The 19,626-nt window shown below is 36.0% G+C and overlaps 1 non-coding gene across 1 annotated transcript; it reads right to left on the reverse strand.

Moving 5' to 3' along the window:
* Window positions 1-201: 201 nt before the first annotated feature.
* On the reverse strand, window positions 202-304 carry LOC107803025 (U6 spliceosomal RNA). The gene has a single exon (XR_001651937.2). It is a non-coding gene; the product is annotated as a U6 spliceosomal RNA (small nuclear RNA).
* Between the last annotated feature and the right edge of the window lie 19,322 nt (window positions 305-19,626).

The following is a 19,626-nucleotide window of genomic DNA, read 5'->3' on the forward strand; positions in this document are numbered from 1 at the left end:
AGGATAAGCTCAATACACTATCTGAATGCACTTTTGAAACTGAAATTTCACAACACTAATCAATATTTCTAAAGCAAGAAGCTTTTAACTTACACACTATTAGAAATTGGAAACTGACCTCAGGTTAGAGAGTTCAACTGAATAAGATTGAGTTAAAAAGCAAAAACCCACGAAAATGGAGCTCTGAAGAAATGGGAAGAAAAAATTTTGGACCATTTCTCGATTTGTGCTTGTCATCCTTGCGCAGGGGTCATGCTAATCTTCTCTGTATCATTCCAATTTTGTCTGATGTCCCGGAAGGGACGAACACAGGTGTGAAGGTTTCTGCACATAAACAGATGAGAGCTTAGTATACATCAGCCAGTCACAATTGCCAACTTCTTTCATAATTTTCTTTTGATGAAGGAAAATTGGTTAATTAGTGAATTGAAGTATGACGAAAGTGGAGTCATGAAAGATTATGCAGTAGAGTCTAAAATGTGATGGTCTATGAAGGAAATTCCACACATTTTACAAGTTAAATGCCAATCCTAGTCTTCTTAAATTAATGGATTCCATAAGGACATCAAAACATTGCCGCAGATTGAGATTCTTTTTTTTTTAGAAGATAGACTGAAATATACACACTGATTAACAAAGATCATTTTCACAAACGCACGAGTAATTCTCCAGTACAGAACTGGTTTATGCTTTGTGAAGTAGTTTAATCATATGCGCGTGCATATGCACATTATTGAGGGGAAAAAAGAAATTTAACAAAAGTTCCAAGCTCCAGTATTGTTAGAAGTTTCCATAAATCCCTTTTTATATATGGATGCATGTATTGGGCTCTAATTCTTGTCCCATAAAACGACTATAAACCATTAACACAGTATTTTGTGTTTTGAACTAGCACATATACCAAACTGGGTCGGGAAAATAGTTTCTGGTAACATTTTGAAGAATCTCAAACATGAATGATGAAACTCCAGGTTGAGATTAAGTTAATAAACTTTTTGCATAACTCTGCTTACAACTGTTGTGGTTGATAGCTTAAATAACTCCTTGTTTAATGTTCCAGATAATCCTAAGCTGCTCGAAGGAAACTCCCATCAATCAGTGACGGGGAGGAATTGGAAGATCAGAATTCCCTCTACATAGCTCTATTTAGCTCAGCCTCCTTTAACACTGGTGCTCATGGTTCTTCCAATTTTCTGGACCGCGACATACCTAATGAGAACTGGCAATGTTCGTGCCCGTGCATTCTTTCTTGCCCTAAATGAAATGGCTCTCTTAGTTATGTGGCACCAAGACCAGCGACCTGCACTTTTCCTGACTCGCAACCCATTAAGTTGGCTGCCAACAAGACTAGGACGTTCCCTTCAATCTATGCTAACCCCAGCCCAAGATGGCTTCTTGGAAAGCATGTCTCGACTGGCTTCCATTCAGCTATCAAAGTTCCAGTCGAGCTCTCTTCCACTGATTGTAACAGCCATTTTGCCTCAAAATAGTGCAAGAATGATACTTCTTCAGCTGGCCCTCATTCGTGTAGAAGTATCGTGCAGATCAGAAGTGGATATTCAAGTTGTAAAGTTCTACTGTATTTTTAAGGAATCAAATACACATATGGCATTGGTGTTCAAGGCAAAATGAAGAGTACAAAGCCTATGCATACTTGTTTCGTATATCCTTTTCCTCTTTCCCATTTGTATGCAATTTGCCTAAACTTAAGCAAACAATTGAAATTAAACAGAAGTTTCACTGCTTTAATTTCGAACATCAAACACAAATATTCTTCCAAAATTGAACACATCCTTCTGATTAACTATAAAATTAAATGGTCAAAACACTAATTAACCCAAAGAAATCTCTCATCATTAATTCAAAAGCAAGATATGAAAACTGACCTCGGCTTAAAGATTTCAACAATTTGGACCATTTCTCCGTATCGTTCCACTTTTATCGGATGTTTCCAAACGGACAAACTTTGTTAGGTTTTTGATAGATAAACTGAAGAACGTTTCTTTCCTTCGCCGATGAGGGAGAAATTAACTAGCTAGTTGGGACGGGACTGGACTGCCTAGTTGTGACTGGGCTTAACTATAATGGGCCGGTCTGACAAACTTCTTTTCTTGAGATTTTACTACTAGGAATATTATAAAGGAAAAATTACCGGGTGTAGCTAAAGTATACACTCTATTTATTATTCGTAGTTATACTTTTAGAAAAATTATTATTCGTAGCTATATTTAAATTTTATAGAAAAATCACCTGTCTTTCTGTGTTTCGAGGGAAGAATTTTCTAGCAAATCTCTGTATTTCTGTATTTCGCATTATACCATATATGTATTTTTTCAGGTATGGAATGTCTTTTTTTTTTGCACCATGTATATTTGACTATATTTTTGTAGTTATGTACCGATGTATACACCTCTGTATTTTTGTTGTTTGTATTTTTGTATACACCCCAATATTTCTGTATTTCGCTGTGATTGTATTCATTGATCGAATAAATACAGTAGATACAGGTTGTATTTGTTGCCCGAATTGATACAATTTACGCAGAGCTATATACATTGCGCGAACGAATGCAATGAATGCAAACGCCTGGCAAGGAAATATTTGCTATTACCGGTAAATATTGAAATAATAGCGGCGAATTATAATTAGCTATAAGACTCTAGTGCTCTCTGAAATTTCGTCTATAAAATATCAAGTCCTTTTTTCACAAGCTCAAATCTCAATATTAGGTTTATTTCCAACTTTTTTCTTACTTTAGAGGAGAGACCAAGTGGAAAGTATGTTTAACCCACAAAATCGTCTATGTGCCAAACGTATTATACCGTGAGACAAGTTTTTAGTAACAAAGCTTTAGATTCATCGGACCAACAACGTTAAAATCCCCGATAGTCAGCTATATAGTAATAACAATTTTTTCCTTAAACAAGTTGAGATATGTAACGATTCGACCGGTCGTTTTAAGTATTATAAACTCATTCCTCCAATTTACTGCTCAATTTTATGCTTTACAGTTATTTTATGACTTACCAGGTCAGTTGGTTCGGGTCCGGAAAAAATTCAGAGTGAAATGAGATACTTAGTCTCATAATTGAAAATTTAAGTTAGAAAAGTTGACCGGATGTGGACTTATGCGTAAACGATCTCGGATTTAAATTTTGATGATTCCAATAGCTCCGTATGGTGATTTTGGACTAAGGAGCGTGTCCGAAAAATTATTTGGAAGTCCGTAGTTAAATTAGGCTTGAAATGGCTAAGATAAGAATTTAAGTTTGGAAGTTTGACTGGGGAGTTGACTTTTTGATATCGGGGTCGGAATCCAGTTCAGAAAATTTTCATAGCTCCGTTATGTTATTTATGACTTGTGTGCAAAATTTGAGGTCAATCGGACTTGATTTGATAGGTTTCGGCATCGAATGTAGAAGTTGAAAATTCTTAAATTTCATTAAGCTTGAATTGGGATGTGATTCGTGGTTTTAGTATCGTTTTATGTGATTTGAGGTTTCAAATAAGTTCGTATGATATTTTAGGACTTGTTGGTATATTTGGTTGAGGTCTCGAGGGCCTCGGGTGAGTTTCAGATGGTTAACGGATCAAAAGTTGGACTAAAACAGCTGCTGTAATTTTTCTTCTGCTGGAAATTTGGGGAGCCCAGAAATCAAGCCAAGAAATCGAGCCGAGGATCGAGGGCCATGATCGAAGGCCAGGATCGAGGGCCATGATCGACAGCCAAGATCGAGGGCCAGGATCGAGGGCTAGGATCGAGGGCCAAGATCGAGGGCCAGGATCGAGGCCCAGGATCGAGAGCCATGATCGAGGCCCAGGATCGAGGACCATGATCGAGGCAAGACCGAGGGTTGCCTGGAGAAAATTATAAAGCAGGGGACTTCGTCCCATTCGCCATTTTTGAAAAATTGGAGCTTGAGGAGAGGCGATTTTTGATAGATTTTCAAGAAAAAATATTGTGGTAGGTGATTCTAACTCGGATTTGGTCAATATACACGAATATATCATTATTTTCACCATTTAATTAGTGTTTTGAGATTGATAAGGAAAATTTTAGAAATCTCATAGAAACGAATTTTTGAGATTTCGGTGTCGATTCGGAGTCGGATTTGAGTGAAACTGGTATGGTTGGACACGTAATTAAATGAGTTATCGGATTTTGTAACTTTTGTCGGGTTCCGAGATGTAGGCCCCACGGGCGATTTTTGAGCTAAATTTCGGATTTTTATGGAAAATTAGCATTTTCTTATGGAATTAATTCCGATAAATTTTATTGACTGAATCGAATTATTTGTGGCTAGATTCGAGGAGTTTGGAGGCCAATTCACGAGGCAAATGCTTAGCGGAATAAGAATTTCACGGTTTGAAGTAAGTAATAGTTTTAAATCTGGTCCTGAGGGTACGAAACCCCGAATTTTTGTGTTATGTGATTATTTTGGAGGTGACAGGCGTGTGGGCGTGTACCGAGGGGATTGTGACTTGGTCCGTCCCGTAAAATTGTAAGGTTGAATAACTTGTTGTTAGCTATATGCTCTCTATGTGTTAAAGAAATTTGACTATAAATCATGCTTAGGCTATGTGATAGTACTGTTGGGATCCGCAAAGGTCGCGTACTTATTGAATTATTTGCTAATTGTTGTCTTGTACTCAGTCATGATTTTACATGCGTATCATACCTCAGTTTTTCTTGATATTTGTTGATACGCTATGTTATCTTTGTTTGGGCTGATCTTTGTGATTTTCGAAAGCCTGAGAGACTAGAGAGGTTGATGACTGAGTGAGGCCGGGGGCATGTCGGTGAGGTATGGATATTAAAGCGCGTGAATTGTTCGTGCAACACGTGAGTTGTCCGTGCAGCACGTAAGTTATCCGTGCAGGATATTATAGCACGTGAGTTATCCGTGCAGATTATAGCGCTTGGGCTGTAGGAGCCCCTCCGGAGTCTGTACATCCCCAGGGAGCGCGGGTACACATTGAGTGTGAGTGCTGAGGACTGGGAGCCCACTGAGGGATTGTTGTCCTGAGAGACTGTACTTGCTTTTCATTTGTTGTTGCACTTAGTTGCTATCTATCATTGTTGTGAAATTCTCTGAAAGATTTTATATCCGGATTACATGAACTTGAACTATATAAAACTGATTTGACTTAAACTGCTGGATTTGAAAGCATGTCTATTCTTTGCTGGAATTATTGGAAATGAACTATAACTGTGTAGCTTGTCACTATCTTCAGTTCCTTATTTATTATTGTTACTTGCTAAGTTAGTTGTACTCATACTACACCCTGCACTTCGTGTACAGATTCAGGTGTTCCCGGACATAGCGAGTGTTGATTCTTTCGCGCAGTGTTGAGGTAACTGACGTATTTTGCAGACCTTGTCTCTTCTTCCCTATCTCCTTGTTTACTGTATTTGGTCTTAAACTATTATAGATCGTATTTTTCCGACTTGTATTCATAGTAGATGCTCATGTACTCAGTGACACCAGGTTTTGGGAGTATTTATATTTGTACTTGTGAGATTTCTTCCGCTAAATTTAATCATTCTGCTCTCAAATTTAAAAAAATATGGAAATTTATTGAGATTGTCGACTTGCCTAGTATTGAGATATGCGCCATCACGACGGGTGAGATTTTTGGGTCGTGACAAGTAATATCACACAAAATGGTGGAAAGTAAAAATTTTTATTTACAAACCAAAGATATTTACAGCTCAAATCAAAATCAAAATCAAAACAAGAATTTGGATATCATGCCCCAAACACCTGTAAACATCTCCTACTCAAACCTACCGATCTGTTCTAATTGATAATTGCAGTATTTCCTAGGTAAAGTCTCATCCGCTTAAAATTACAACGATATATTTTTTATATTTATGTCTTAAATTCATCTTTGTATTATAAAATTTAAAATTCAAAATATGTGCTTCGAATTATTCGTGTTTTTTTAAATCAGCGAATCTAAATTAAAAAGGGAAGTTAGTTCATATCTCGATCTAAATGGAGGAACTACAAAACATGAAACTATTTAGTCCTTGCCAGAAACTATTTACATTTGGTATGTCGAAAAAGTGTATAAAATTTATATAATTTTTGTATATATATATATTTCAGCTATTATTTTAAAAGCGCATATACAATGACATTTTCCCATTATTTAATACCTTCATCCAAATGCTACGGCGATTTTTTTCTTATGTAGCCAACTACACGGTTGTACTAGATTTTGAAGAATTTTATGTTGAGATTAATTATGTCAATTTTTTTATATCGATTTTAAGTAAATTCAATAGTTTTCATAAGCTACATAGCTTAAATCAACTAGATGAATAAATTTTATTTCCTTGAGCGCATCTTCAGATATTTAAATCTTCTTCATGTTTGTGGGAGTTAATTTTTCAAATGGGCGAGTTGAACTGATTTTGGAGGGTCAAAATGAACTGAGCCAATAAATAGAATAGAAATAACATCGGGTAGCCACTATAAAGGGCTACTATTTAGGAATTAGCCTATGCGTCCTAAATTTCAGTTTTTCAGTTCAAATTTTTAGGACAAAAATGTCATGGATTGTCCTGAAGCTAAGAATTTTAGTCTAAAATTTCAGGACAACATAAGTGCTGGCTAATCTCTAAATAGCTGTCACGACCCAAAATTCTAACCTATCGTGATGATGCTTATCTCAGTACTAGGCAAGCCGACAACATCAATAACTCATGAGTTCCTTTAAGTTTGAAAACATAATGTTTAATACAATACCAAAAAACTAGCAAATTCCAATACAACACTCCCAAAACCTGGTGTCAGTGAGTACATGAGTATCTATACATTACAAGTTTGGGAAAAATCTGGTCTTTAATAATAATCTGAGACCAAATACAATAACAAAAGGATAGGGAAGGAGAGACAAGGTCTGCAAAACATGGCAGCTACCTCTGATTCTCTGGAAAATCGACTATGCAAAAGAATCAACACCCACTGTATCCGGGATCATCTAGATCTGCACACGAAGTGCAAGGTGTAGTATGAGTACAACCAACTCAGTAAGTAACAATAATAAATAAGAACTGAAGGTAGTGACGAGCTTCACAGCTAAGTCCAAATACAGTACTTTTCCACATAAAAGGGTAGGCATGCTCTCAAGTTCAACATTTAGAAATTCATAGTAATTTCATATCAAATTTGACTGAAACAGACAATAATGTTTATCCGAAATTTCAAAAACAATAATGATATATGACAACTGAAATGCAGCAAATAATGAAATCAATACATCCTCTCGGAGTAACAGTCACTCAGTCCTTCCATTCACTCCAACCTCAGAGTCACTCTTTCCTCACAGTCACTCATCACTCGGCACTCGCGCTCGGCACTCGCACTCGGCACTCGGCACTCGGCACTCGCACTCAGTAGGTACTTGCGCTCACTGGGGGTGTGTACAGACTCCGGAGGGGCTCCTTCATCCCAAGCGCTATATCAAGCCAATCATGGCATAAATCAATAAACATGCTGTGGCGTGCAGTCCGATCCATAAATATCCTCACAATTAGGCCCTCGGCCTCACTCAGTCATCAACCTCTCCAGTCTCTCGGGCTCTCAGAAATCATGATAAGCAGCTCCAAAATAGTGATATGACGCATCAATAATAAATAAGAGAGACTGAGGTATGATATAAAATGAATAAACATGACTGAGTGAAAAATTACAATTTAAACATATTATTCAACCACAAAAATGACCTCAGTGGGTACCAATAATAGAAACATATGTCAAAGCATGATTTTTAATACGAGTCTCAGCTCAATTTTTCTCTAACATGTAGAGGATGTATGGATATTAACAGATTTTTTAACTATACAGTTATATGAAATTTTATTAAGTCACAATTCCTATGGTGCACGCCCACACGCCCGTCACCTAGCATGTGTGTCACCTCAAAACCAATCACATAACACATAATCCGGGGTTTCATAAATTTAGAACTGTTACTTACCTCAAACCTTGTAATTCTTTATTCCGCTATGCCCTTGCCACGAGAATTTGTCTCCGAAAGTCTCGTATCTAGTCACAATTAATTCGATTCAGTCAATACCAATTATTATAATTAATTCCATAAGGAAATACTAATTTTTCCAATAAAATCCGAAATTAACTCAAAAATGGGGCCCATGCCTCGGAGCTCGACAAAAGTTATAAAGTATGAACGTCCATCCAACCACGAGTCCAACCGTACAAATTTCACCAAATTCCGACATCAACTCGACCCTCAAATCTTTAATTAAAGTCTATGAAGATTTCTACCATTTTCAACCCAATCTTTACCCATTTAAACTTAACAATCTTTCCACAACCTTATTGGTATGTATACATAATACTCTTATACCTAAGAATCATACTATTATTCACCCATCTTTACTCCAAACTCGAAATTGAAGAATTAGGGAAAGAAATTCTTACCTCTTTGAAGCCCTAGCAAGATCCTTGTAAAATCTTCAAACCTTGAACAAGAATTGATGGATAAATGACTAAGTATTCACTTTCTCTCTCTAAAATGCTCTCACCTCTCTCTAAAATGTCAGATTTTGGCTCAAAAATGAGCTTCTAGGGCTATAAATCGAAGTTGAGTCGGGTCAAAAATTAGAAAGAATGGAAGTTCCGACGCAGTTATGCGATCGCATAACAGGTATGTGGTCCGCATATCGGCCACATAATTTGGCCTCCAAAACTGAGCGTGACTGACCCGGTCTGCAGTCATTATGCGGCCCGCATACTTGTTCTGCGATCGCATAATGCACCGCAAAACAGGTATGCGGTCGCATAGTGCACCGCAGATCTTTCTCAAATCTTTCCCCTCTCCTGATCCACTTTGCGACCATTATGCGATCCGCAGAGTGATTCTGCGACCACATAATGGTCGCAGAAATGACCCTTTTTCCGACAAAATTTTTCCGACCAAAAAGTCTGAGCCACGGCGAGCAAGCTCGCCGCGAGAAATTTCTATAATCTTTGTACTAATTGATCTACCTCGGCACCACCAAACCTTAATTTCCTTAGCAAAATTTCTCCGGGGTCGTTACACATAAGTCAACATCCGGTCAACCTTTTCAACTTAAATTCTAAACCTTGGAACTAAGTGCTCCAAATCATTTCAAAATCTCACTGGACCCAAACCAATTACCCCGGCAAGCCAAATAACAACTGTAATTCACAATTTGAGGAGTAAATGGGGAAACGAGATTGCAATAGTCAAAACCACCGGTCGGGTCGTTACAATAGCATTCGTGAGAATAATTATTTGTGCACTTGCCCCATAAATAGGTGGGTCGATGACCTGTTCAAAAGTTACTTGGACTGAGATGAGTTGGGTCAAGATGAGCTAAAATTTGGGTCGTACCCCAATCTGTCCAACTCTTACCAAACTTTAATTAATATATGTTGTTTCTTATGAATTATTTAATTACCAAATGTACGACTTTTTTCTTTTCGTATGGTCATATATAACACACCAAACAAAAAAGACTTATTTTAAAGATATTTTTGCAAAGTTGCTCATGGATCAATTTAGGTTAAAAATCAGCCAAACTTTACATGGGCTAAGATGGGCTAAATCAATATGGGCTGAGTTTAATAATAAGCGGGTCAATGAGCGGCCCAACCTTGGACGGGTTAAATGGATTTTGGCTCAAATTGCCACCCTTAGGTAATTCCATCATTCTACAAATATTCCCAGAAAAATATATTCGTTTATCTATATGATATTCAAAACACGAATCTCCTTAGCGAAATATTGTTCGTCTTTTTTACCCTTTAAATTATATTTAAAATTGGACAAAACAATAATTGAATTATTTTCCTAATATTTAAGACTTTAAAATCTGTTAAACTTTTATTATTAAATCTTTCCTTATTTGAAATACAAAGGAAATCTTAATATTTAAAATTTTAAAATCGATTGTTATTTGACCTTATATAAATCTTTTTCATATTTTAACTATCTAACAACTTTTCATGTTAACTTTTCTAATATTTAGTACTTTGATATCTAACTTTTTTTTTTATCAATGTAGATTTATTAGCTTTGAAACTTAGAAACAATTAAATTGTATCCGACATTAAGAAGAAAAATTTCTAGAATCCTAGGTAAATAAGAAAAGGTAAGAAATGTATACATATTCCTAAAATTAGACGTAAATAAAAAAGGAATGTCAACTTATAATAGAATTCTAAATTCTAATGCAAAAAAGATACACTTCAATTAGAATTATCTTGCTCACCACGATACTATTCACAATATATTCTTCCAACTCCACAATAAAAAAAAAAATTGATGATCGTTCCTCCAATAGGGAAGAACAAGACAGTTTTGGCTTCCACAATAAAATTTACGAAATGCCCGATTTAACGATATCAAAAATTTCAATAATAATGTTTACTTTACTAATACTTGAAATGCTTATGTGATACGCATTTGGAAATGTACATATATTTTCAGAACTTCAATCTAATATAAAAAATAATTTTTTATTTATGAAGTACAATTTGTGTTCTTTCATAATTTTGTATGAGATGATAAAGATTGACGGTTCCAACTGTAATTTTCTATTCTTTCAGAGTGTTTTAGAACAATATATTTTTAGCGACATAACTTTTTGTGTACAAACTAATGCAAATATCTAAGTGATATTGAAACACTTGCCATTTATACGTTAAAAAAAAAAGTAAAAAGAAACCTATGTTATGATAGATAGAAAACCGTATATACATGTGTTTTGTGAAGGTAAATAATAAATACCACATAATGGAAAAATTGGTAAAAAAAAATTTCGTAAGAAAACAAGCAAGCAAAAGTATTTTAATAGAATATTTATGTAATTTTCTTAAAATACCCAAAGACTAGTAGCCAAAAAAAAATTAGGAAGGCTAGTAAAACCAGGAGAATTACCAAAGAATATGGAGTAGTATTTATTATTATTCTGTATTGCTGTAATAAACAATTAAACTTTCTGAAAAAAATAAAAATAAAAAGTTAGTAATACTTGTTTAACGAAATAGATTCTGGAAAATAAAAAACAGTATAGGAATAAATCGAGCCCACTGAATACACAGTGTGTCCTTAAGAAAATTATTCCCCTCAAGTACCCGAGGTGCTGGAATATATCCTCCCAGGATAGAACGATTTAACTCACCAGTGTATTGGTACCAAAACTCTGATGAACTGCGAATCACTCAATGGTCGTAAAACACACTGGAAAATATTGTGCAGAAGAAGAAGAAGAAGAAGTTCAGAAAATTTCGTATGGAAAGATTCTGGGATTCAAACTCTATTTATAGAATTGCTGGCATTGTTTCTGAAAAGGTTTGCAACATTTCAGAAACAGCCATGGCTGTTGGAAAAGGGGTGTTTGGAAATATTGCGGGAAAAAAAAAATTTAAAATAATCCAGGAAAGAAAACGGGCCTGACCGAACGCGGGTCATGGGTTATTCCGGATTGAATTTTTCGTTAATTATTTAATTAATTAATTAAATAATTGAAGGAATTTTGTCCAAAAAGATTAATCAATCCATCTTTGACCAAATCCGAATCCGAAGCCGAAGCCGAGCCGAGCGAGCGACGACGGCGACGGCGCGAGGCTTGCCTTTTTTCTTAACTCTTTAAGAGCTAGAAGAAGAGCAATTATATATATACCCATCAAAAGCCTTTTCTTTCTCCGATATGGGACAATGTCCCTTTCCCAAGGGAAACTCAAATATTTTATTTTCTCTCCATTTCTCATTCACCTTCTTTAAGCTATACAAGCTAAAAATCCCAACAATCCCCCACATGAATGGGGAATGGCTATAAAATAAAGGAATGCACGGACGCGTGTGTGTTTTACATGCAAGAATTAATTGCATCTGGATAAGTAGGTTTCCCTTTGAACTTTCCGTAGTGAATATATCGGATATACTCGCTCACGGTTGTGTTCGTTTCAGCCATGAACACCGCCCGGTTTCATGAGTGCTTAGAGAATGGGCCTTTACTTTCATTCCCCTTGAAGCGACTTACACTTCATACTCACATAGGTGATTTCTAAACGTGTAATCCTATAGACACACTATCTGGTCATATCCTACCAGACTTAGCAAATCATTAAAAAAACCTTTAAGATTTGTTGACTCATCAAAAAGCCTTAATGCTTTACCTCGATTTCTGAACATTGTCTTCATCACGAGAATGGGTTGAGTTATTTGACAATGTTGAACAGTCATTCATAACTTTGTTTGATCTCTTTGAACCTAGCTCGTGGGATCTCCAGTCTGCTAGGTAGAGTTACCATCATGATGACTTGTCCTAGACCTTAACCCCATTCCCTTTGATGATCTTTCAACTGCCTCTCTAGATAGGCCTTTTGTAAGTGGATCTGACACGTTATCTCTTGACTTTATGTAGTCAATTGTGATAACACCACTAGAGAGTAGTTGTCTAACAGTATTGTATCTCCGTCGTATATGACGAGATTTTCCGTTATACATAACGCTCCCTGCCCTGCCTATTGCCGCTTGACTATCACAATGTATACAAATAGGTGCCAAAGGTTTGGTCCAAAATGGAATATCTTTCAAGAAATTTCGGAGCCATTCATCTTCTTCACCGGCCTTATCTAAAGCTATGAATTCAGATTCCATTGTAGAACGGGCGATGCACGTTTGTTTGGATGATTTCCAAGACACTGCTCCAGTGATTAACTTCAGATGATCCAGTGATCCAATTTGCATCACTATATCCCTCGATCACGGAGGGATATTTGTTATAATACAAAGCGTAATTTTGGGTATGTTTGAGATACCCCAAAACTCGTTTCATTGCCATCCAATGTATGTGATTGGGATTACTTGTAAACCGACTCAGTTTACTAATAACACATGCTATATCTAGTCGTGTACAATTCATGATATACATCAAACTTCCCAATACTCTTGCATAATCCAATTGTGAGTCACTTTCACCTTCATTCTTTTGAAGTGCATAACTCACGTCAATTGGAGTCTTGGCAATTTTGAAATCCGAATACTTGAACTTGTCAAGTACCTTTTCAATGTAGTGAGACTGTGATAATGCTAGACCTTGTGGAGTCTTGTGAATTCTGATTCCTAAGATCACATCAGCAACTCCTAAGTCTTTCATATCAAATTTGCTAGCCAACATGCGCTTAGTAGCATTTATATCTGCCATGTTTTTGCTCATTATCAACATGCCATCAACATATAAACAAACAATGACTTCATGACCTGGAGTGTTTTTAATGTAAACACATTTGTCGCACTCGTTGATTTTAAACTCACTTGCCAATATTGTTTGGTCAAATTTGGCATGCCATTGTTTGGGTGCTTGTTTAAGTCCATAAAGTGACTTAACAAGTTTGCACACTTTCTTTTCTTTACCAGTTACCACAAAATCCTCAGGTTGTTCTATGTAAATCTCTTCCTCTAATTCTCCATTTAAGAAAGCTGTTTTAACAACCATTTGATGGATTTCAAGACCATACACGGCCGCTATTGCCACTAACACCCTAATAGATGTTATCCTCGTTACTGGCGAGTAAGTGTCAAAGTAATCAAGGCCTTCCTTTTGTCTATAACCTTTGACAACAAGTCTTGCCTTATATTTGTTAATAGTGCCATCAGCTTTCACTTTCCGTTTAAAGATCCATTTCGAACCTAAAGGCTTATTTCCTGGAGGAAGATCTACCAATTCCCATGTATGGTTATCCAAAATTGATTGAATCTCACTATTGACTGCCTCTTTCCAAAACGCTGAATCAGAAGATGACATAGCTGCTTTAAAAGTTTGAGGCTCATTTTCAAGCAAGAATGTCATAAAATCTGGTCCAAAGGAAGTAGATGTTCTTTGACGTTTGCTACGCCTTGGATCTTCTATACTTGGAATATTTTCCTTTGGTTCTTCCCGAGGTCGTTTAGGTCTTTCACTTAACGACTCACATTAAGTTTTATACGGATAGATACTTTCAAAGAATTCAGCATTATCTGATTCCATTACCGTATTAATGTGAATTTCGGGATTATCAGATTTATGAACCAAAAACCGGCATGCTTTACTATTTGTAGCATATCCAATGAAAACGCAATCAACAGTTTTTGGTCCGATTTTAACCCTTTTAGGTAAAGGAACTTGTACCTTTGCTAGACACCCCCACACTTTAAAATATTTCAAGTTGCGTTTTCTTCCTTTCCATTTTTCATATGGAATAGATTGCGTTTTGCTGTGGGGTACTCTGTTGAGTATTCGGTTAGCTGTAAGGATAGCTTCGCCCCACAAAATCTGCGGTAATCCAGAACTTATTAATAAAAAATTCATCATTTCCTTTAATGTCCGATTTTTCCTTTCCGCAATTCCATTGGATTGAGGTGTATAAGGTGCAGTAGTTTGATGGATAATTCCATATTCCGAACATATTTCTGCAAATGAAAATTCATATTCTCCACCCCTATCACTTCTAATCATTTTGATCTTTTTATTCAATTGATTCTCCACTTCATTCTTGTATTGCTTAAATGCTTCAATTGCTTCATCCTTACTATTAAGCAAATAAACATAACAATATCGAGTGCAGTCGTCAATAAAAGTAATAAAATACTTTTTTCCACCTCGAGATGGTGTCGACTTCATATCACAAATGTCAGTATGAATTAAGTCTAAAGGATTTGAATTCCTTTCAATAGACTTATAAGGATGTTTTACAAACTTAGACTCAACACATATTTGACATTTTAATTTATTACACTCGAATTTAGGCAACACTTCTAAATTAATTAACTTCTGCAAGGTTTTGTAATTGACATGTCCTAAACGAATATGCCATAAATCATTTGACTCCAATAAATAAGAAGAAGCTGCAATTTTATTCATGCTGTCAACAACCATTACATTTAGTTTGAAGAGGCCCTCTGTGAGGTAGCCCTTTCCAACATACATTTCATTCTTGCTTACAATAACTTTATCAGAAACAAATACACATTTGAATCCGTTCTTAACAAGCAAAGAAGTAGAAACTAAATTCTTCCTAATAGTAGGAACATGAAGAACGTTGTTGAGCGTTAACACCTTGCCGGAAGTCATCTTCAGGAATATCTTCCCATAACCTTCAATCTTGGCTGTTGCAGTATTTCCCATGGAAAGCTCTTCTTCGAGACCAGCAGTAGAGTAAGTCGCAAATGCTTCCTTGACAGCACAAACATGTCGAGTGGCTCCAGAGTCAATCCACCACTCCTTCGGATTTTCAACTAGGTTGCATTCCGAAAGCATTGCACATAGATCATCAATGTCATAATTCTTCTCCACTATGTTGGCCTGTCCCTTCTTCCTATACTTTTTCGGGAGACGACAATCAGGGGCTTTGTGACCGGTTTTTTCACAATTGTAGCAGCTGCCCTTGAATTTCTTTTTATTTTGCTCCTTAGTCTGTCCAGAAGACCTCTTTCTCTTCTTACTTTTTGGAGCAGTCTCTTCAACGATATTAGCTCCCATGATCGTTGAATTTCCACGAGACTTCTTCTCGGCGGTTTTGTTATCTTCCTCAATCTTGAGACGAATCACAAGATCTTCCAACTTCATTTCTTTGCGCTTGTGCTTAAGATAGTTCTTGAAATATCTCCACGAAGGAGGCAATTTTTCAATCATTGCAGCCACTTGAAATGCTTCATTCACGACCACACCTTCAGCAATAAGGTCATGAAAAATAAGTTGAAGCTCCTGAAGTTGGGTTCCAACAGTTTTGCTGTCTATCATTTTATAGTCTAGAAATTTGGCAACCATGAACTTCTTCAAGCATGCATCTTCAGTCTTGTACTTCTTCTCAAGTGCGTTTCATAATTCCTTCGAAGTATTCATCGCATTGTACACATTGTACAAGTCATCCTCTACAGCGCTTAAGATATAGCCTTTGTAAAGAAAATCTGCCTGCTTCCACGCCTCAACAATCATGAATTTCTCGTTGTCCGGCATGTCCGCAGCAGGCACTGGAGGTTCTTCACTAGTGAATTTCTGCATACCAAGTGTGATAAGCCAGAAGAACACCCTTTGTTGCCATCCTTTGAAGTTGGCTCCGGAAAATTTTCCCGGTTTCTCTGCCGGTAGAACAGCAGTCCGGCTTGACGAGGCTATCGTCGTTGCCGCAATAGTCGCAGAAGAATTTCCATTATCAATTGCCATTTCTCACTGTAAATAACAAAAGAGTTCAATTAATGGCAAAATCAGAACAGTACACAATACTGTTATTAACAAAAAAAACAGTATGTATAATAAATAAAACCGAAGTTTTTATATACTGTTTTATAGAAAAACGATGAAGTTTTTATGTTCTTCAAATCGTTTTATGAATTTCAATACTCTGATGAAGTTTTTTATATCTTCAAATCAGAATAGTAAAATTCAGAAGGAGTAGAAAACCACACAGGTTTTAATCTCCACAAACAAAATACAGAATTAAAAAAAAAAATTTCCTTAAGATTGTTATTATTCTGTATTGCGATAAGAAACAATTAAACTTTCTGGAAAAAAATAAAACAGAAATTTAGTAATACTTGTTTAACGAAATAGATTCTGAAAAACAAAAAAATAGTATAGGAATAAATCGAGTCCACTGAATACACAATGTGTCCTTAAGGAAATTATTCCCCTCAAGTACCCGAGGTGCTGGAATATATCCTCCCAGGATAGAACGATTTAACTCACCAGTGTATTGGTACTAAAACTCTGATGAACTGCGAACCACTCAATGGTCGTAAAACACACTGAAAAATATTGTGCAGAAGAAGAAGAAGAAGAAGCTCAGAAAATTTCATAAGAAAAGATTCTGGGATTCAAACTCTATTTATAGAGTTGCTGGCATTGTTTCTAAAAAGGTTAATAATTCGGGAAAGAAAACGGGCCTGACCGAACCGGGTCGCGGTTCATGAGTTATTCCGGATTGAATTTTTCGTTAATTATTTAATTAATTAATTAAATAATTGAAAGGAATTTTGTCCAAAAAGATTAATCAATCAATCTTTGACCAAATCTGAAGCCGAAGCCGAAGCCGAGCCGAGCCGAGCGAGCGACGACGACAGCGCAAGGCTTGCCTTTTTTCTTAACTCTTTAAGAGCTAGAAGAAGAGCAATTATATATATACCCATCAAAAGCCTTTTCTTTCTCCGATATGGGACAATGTACCTTTCCCAAGGGAAACTCAAATATTTTATTTTCCCTCCATTTCTCATTCACCTTCTTTAAGCTACACAAACTTAAAATCCCAACAGTATTTAGAGTACATTTCTAAATGTTTCTAGTAGCCAAAAGAGGAAAACCTTTTTCAAGGTAGAAGCAGATGGGTGCACTATTGATACTTTATGAAAACTAAAATAAAAGGATGCGTTGCTGTCAAAAAAGAAAAAAGGGAAAGAAAGGCTTAAGAATAAGAAATTAAAGCAATAAATATGAAGGGATTCGATCCCATGACCTTAAGTTACCAAGAAATAAGGGGCCAAAACAAATGAACTACTTTGCCTTTTTTGACCATTGGTGCCATCAAATAATAATAAGTCATTTTCGCAAATTATGTACATAATATATTTGATATCGTCGGAGGACCACGGGTTCACGTGAACCACGATTTACACCGTGGATCCACCCCTGTTTCAAGGGCTATATACAACGTACACTCAAAATCTTCAAACCATCTCTTCGTCAACTTGTTCTAATTTAGAAGTTGAATTTTCATCTTTCAAGATTTCCATCTTTAAAAAAACAGTTGATAACTTGATATTATATAAGAGAGTGATATGTGGACTATGACCTATGAAGCACTATGAAATTGCAGTCAACTCCATAGATATAAGTCTCATCACATTATTCACAATTTAAACTCGTTTTACTTTAAGGATTGGCAAAAAAGTTAAAAATGAAATCACTACCGATTTGTCTGTAACAACTAAATTTGGTTCCTGAAAAATAATAATCAAGACAAGAAATATAGCGACAAATATTATATTCAATTTCAAGTGATGGGGTTACAATCTCTAGAATATCTCGAATATAAAGAGATGTGATCCTCTGATTCTTCTCCTCACGAATGATGGTTCAAGAGCTTGATCTTGAACTTGACGGATTTCAAATTTGCGGTGCGTCACGAACAACTTGAAGCTCGTCACGAACCAGGATTTGTTGTTGGGTTATCACGAACGGAAGATTTGAATCTGTCCGCTTATGATTTGTGTTCGCCTTTGGAATTTGACTACAGACGACGATTGTAGATATGGATGGAGACCTTGATACTATTCTTCAGAGCTTATTTAGCCTTTCCTTCTGCTTACTTGCATATGTGTTAGCTTTCTCCTTTGACCCCTTTATATAAGTGTGGGGTGGAGTAGTCTCCAAAAATATCCTAGTGGATCATTGGGCTTGAGGCTTATGGGCCGACCTATTTGATAGAAGACCAATTGACGGGCTAGCCCAATAATACATTGGACTTTTATTTAAATTAATTCATTTTAGATTTAAATAATCGACCCGATTATACTAGCCCATAATATCATTGGACTAATATGTATTTAATACATGATGAAATCTAAATTACTTGTGGATTTAAATTTAATAAAATTTTATTTGTCTATAAATGCCCTCTGCTTCAAGGCTTGTCGGGATGTAGGCTTGCCGAAATGAATGGCGAGACTTGAAGTACCGGTGTTGACGACAATATTTTTCCCATCCTTTTGTAAGATACTACACTGATAATTGTTTACATATTCTATTTCCGAAGAGTGACTTGACATCATCAATGATTGAAATTGGCAACTCTTTTACTTCATTCAAAGCGAGCCAAAACGACTCCTAATAGCAAGCTTGGCTCTTGTAGCTTAATTCCCTTCTCTAGTGAGAAAACGAATTTGGTGGCCTTTCTTATGTAGTATCAACTTAATTAAAGAATAATTAAGTTCATATTGAACTAAGTCAAACACATCTACCCAGGACAAATTAAAATTTAAACCATTGGATTTACAAGAAACATTTGGTTTATTCACTTGAATTCCAGTTCAAAAGATATGCTTTCCTTTGATGCGCTTGGAACATTTACTCAAAGAAAACTCTCACAATATAGTGCTCTTCCAATTTATCTGCTACATTAATATATTTTTCTTACTCGTTATTTTCTCCTATGAATTGGAGAGACTCCACATTGGCCAGCATTAGTAACTTGACTATATCAAACATAGAAAATTTTAAAGGATTCCCCATTGTCCGATGACATCATACATGGAAAATTTTAAAGTATTCCCCACTTTCCCATAAAAAAATACTTGGGCTAACATTAATTTTCCTTTTCTGCTTTGATTTCCTAGTTTCAAACTTATTCATGTACAAATCGGATATGATATTTCCTTATTTGCACATGTCAGTAGTTTGAACACCAAGAATTTTCTTAATTTCTTTCTTGCTGGTTCCTATAAATTAGCCACGTTTTCCTTGTATCGTTGCCATAGTAGCGGTTCTCCACTCTTGATGAAAGCAACAGTACCACCTTTTGGTTAGTTTTAGTAGGTACTCTTCAATAGTTGGCATTACGCAATCCTGTCGCTCGATTCTCCAATTATCAG

The sequence above is a fragment of the Nicotiana tabacum genome, chromosome 18 (assembly GCF_000715075.1).
Source record: "Nicotiana tabacum cultivar K326 chromosome 18, ASM71507v2, whole genome shotgun sequence".
Classification (NCBI taxonomy): Eukaryota; Viridiplantae; Streptophyta; class Magnoliopsida; order Solanales; family Solanaceae; genus Nicotiana; species Nicotiana tabacum.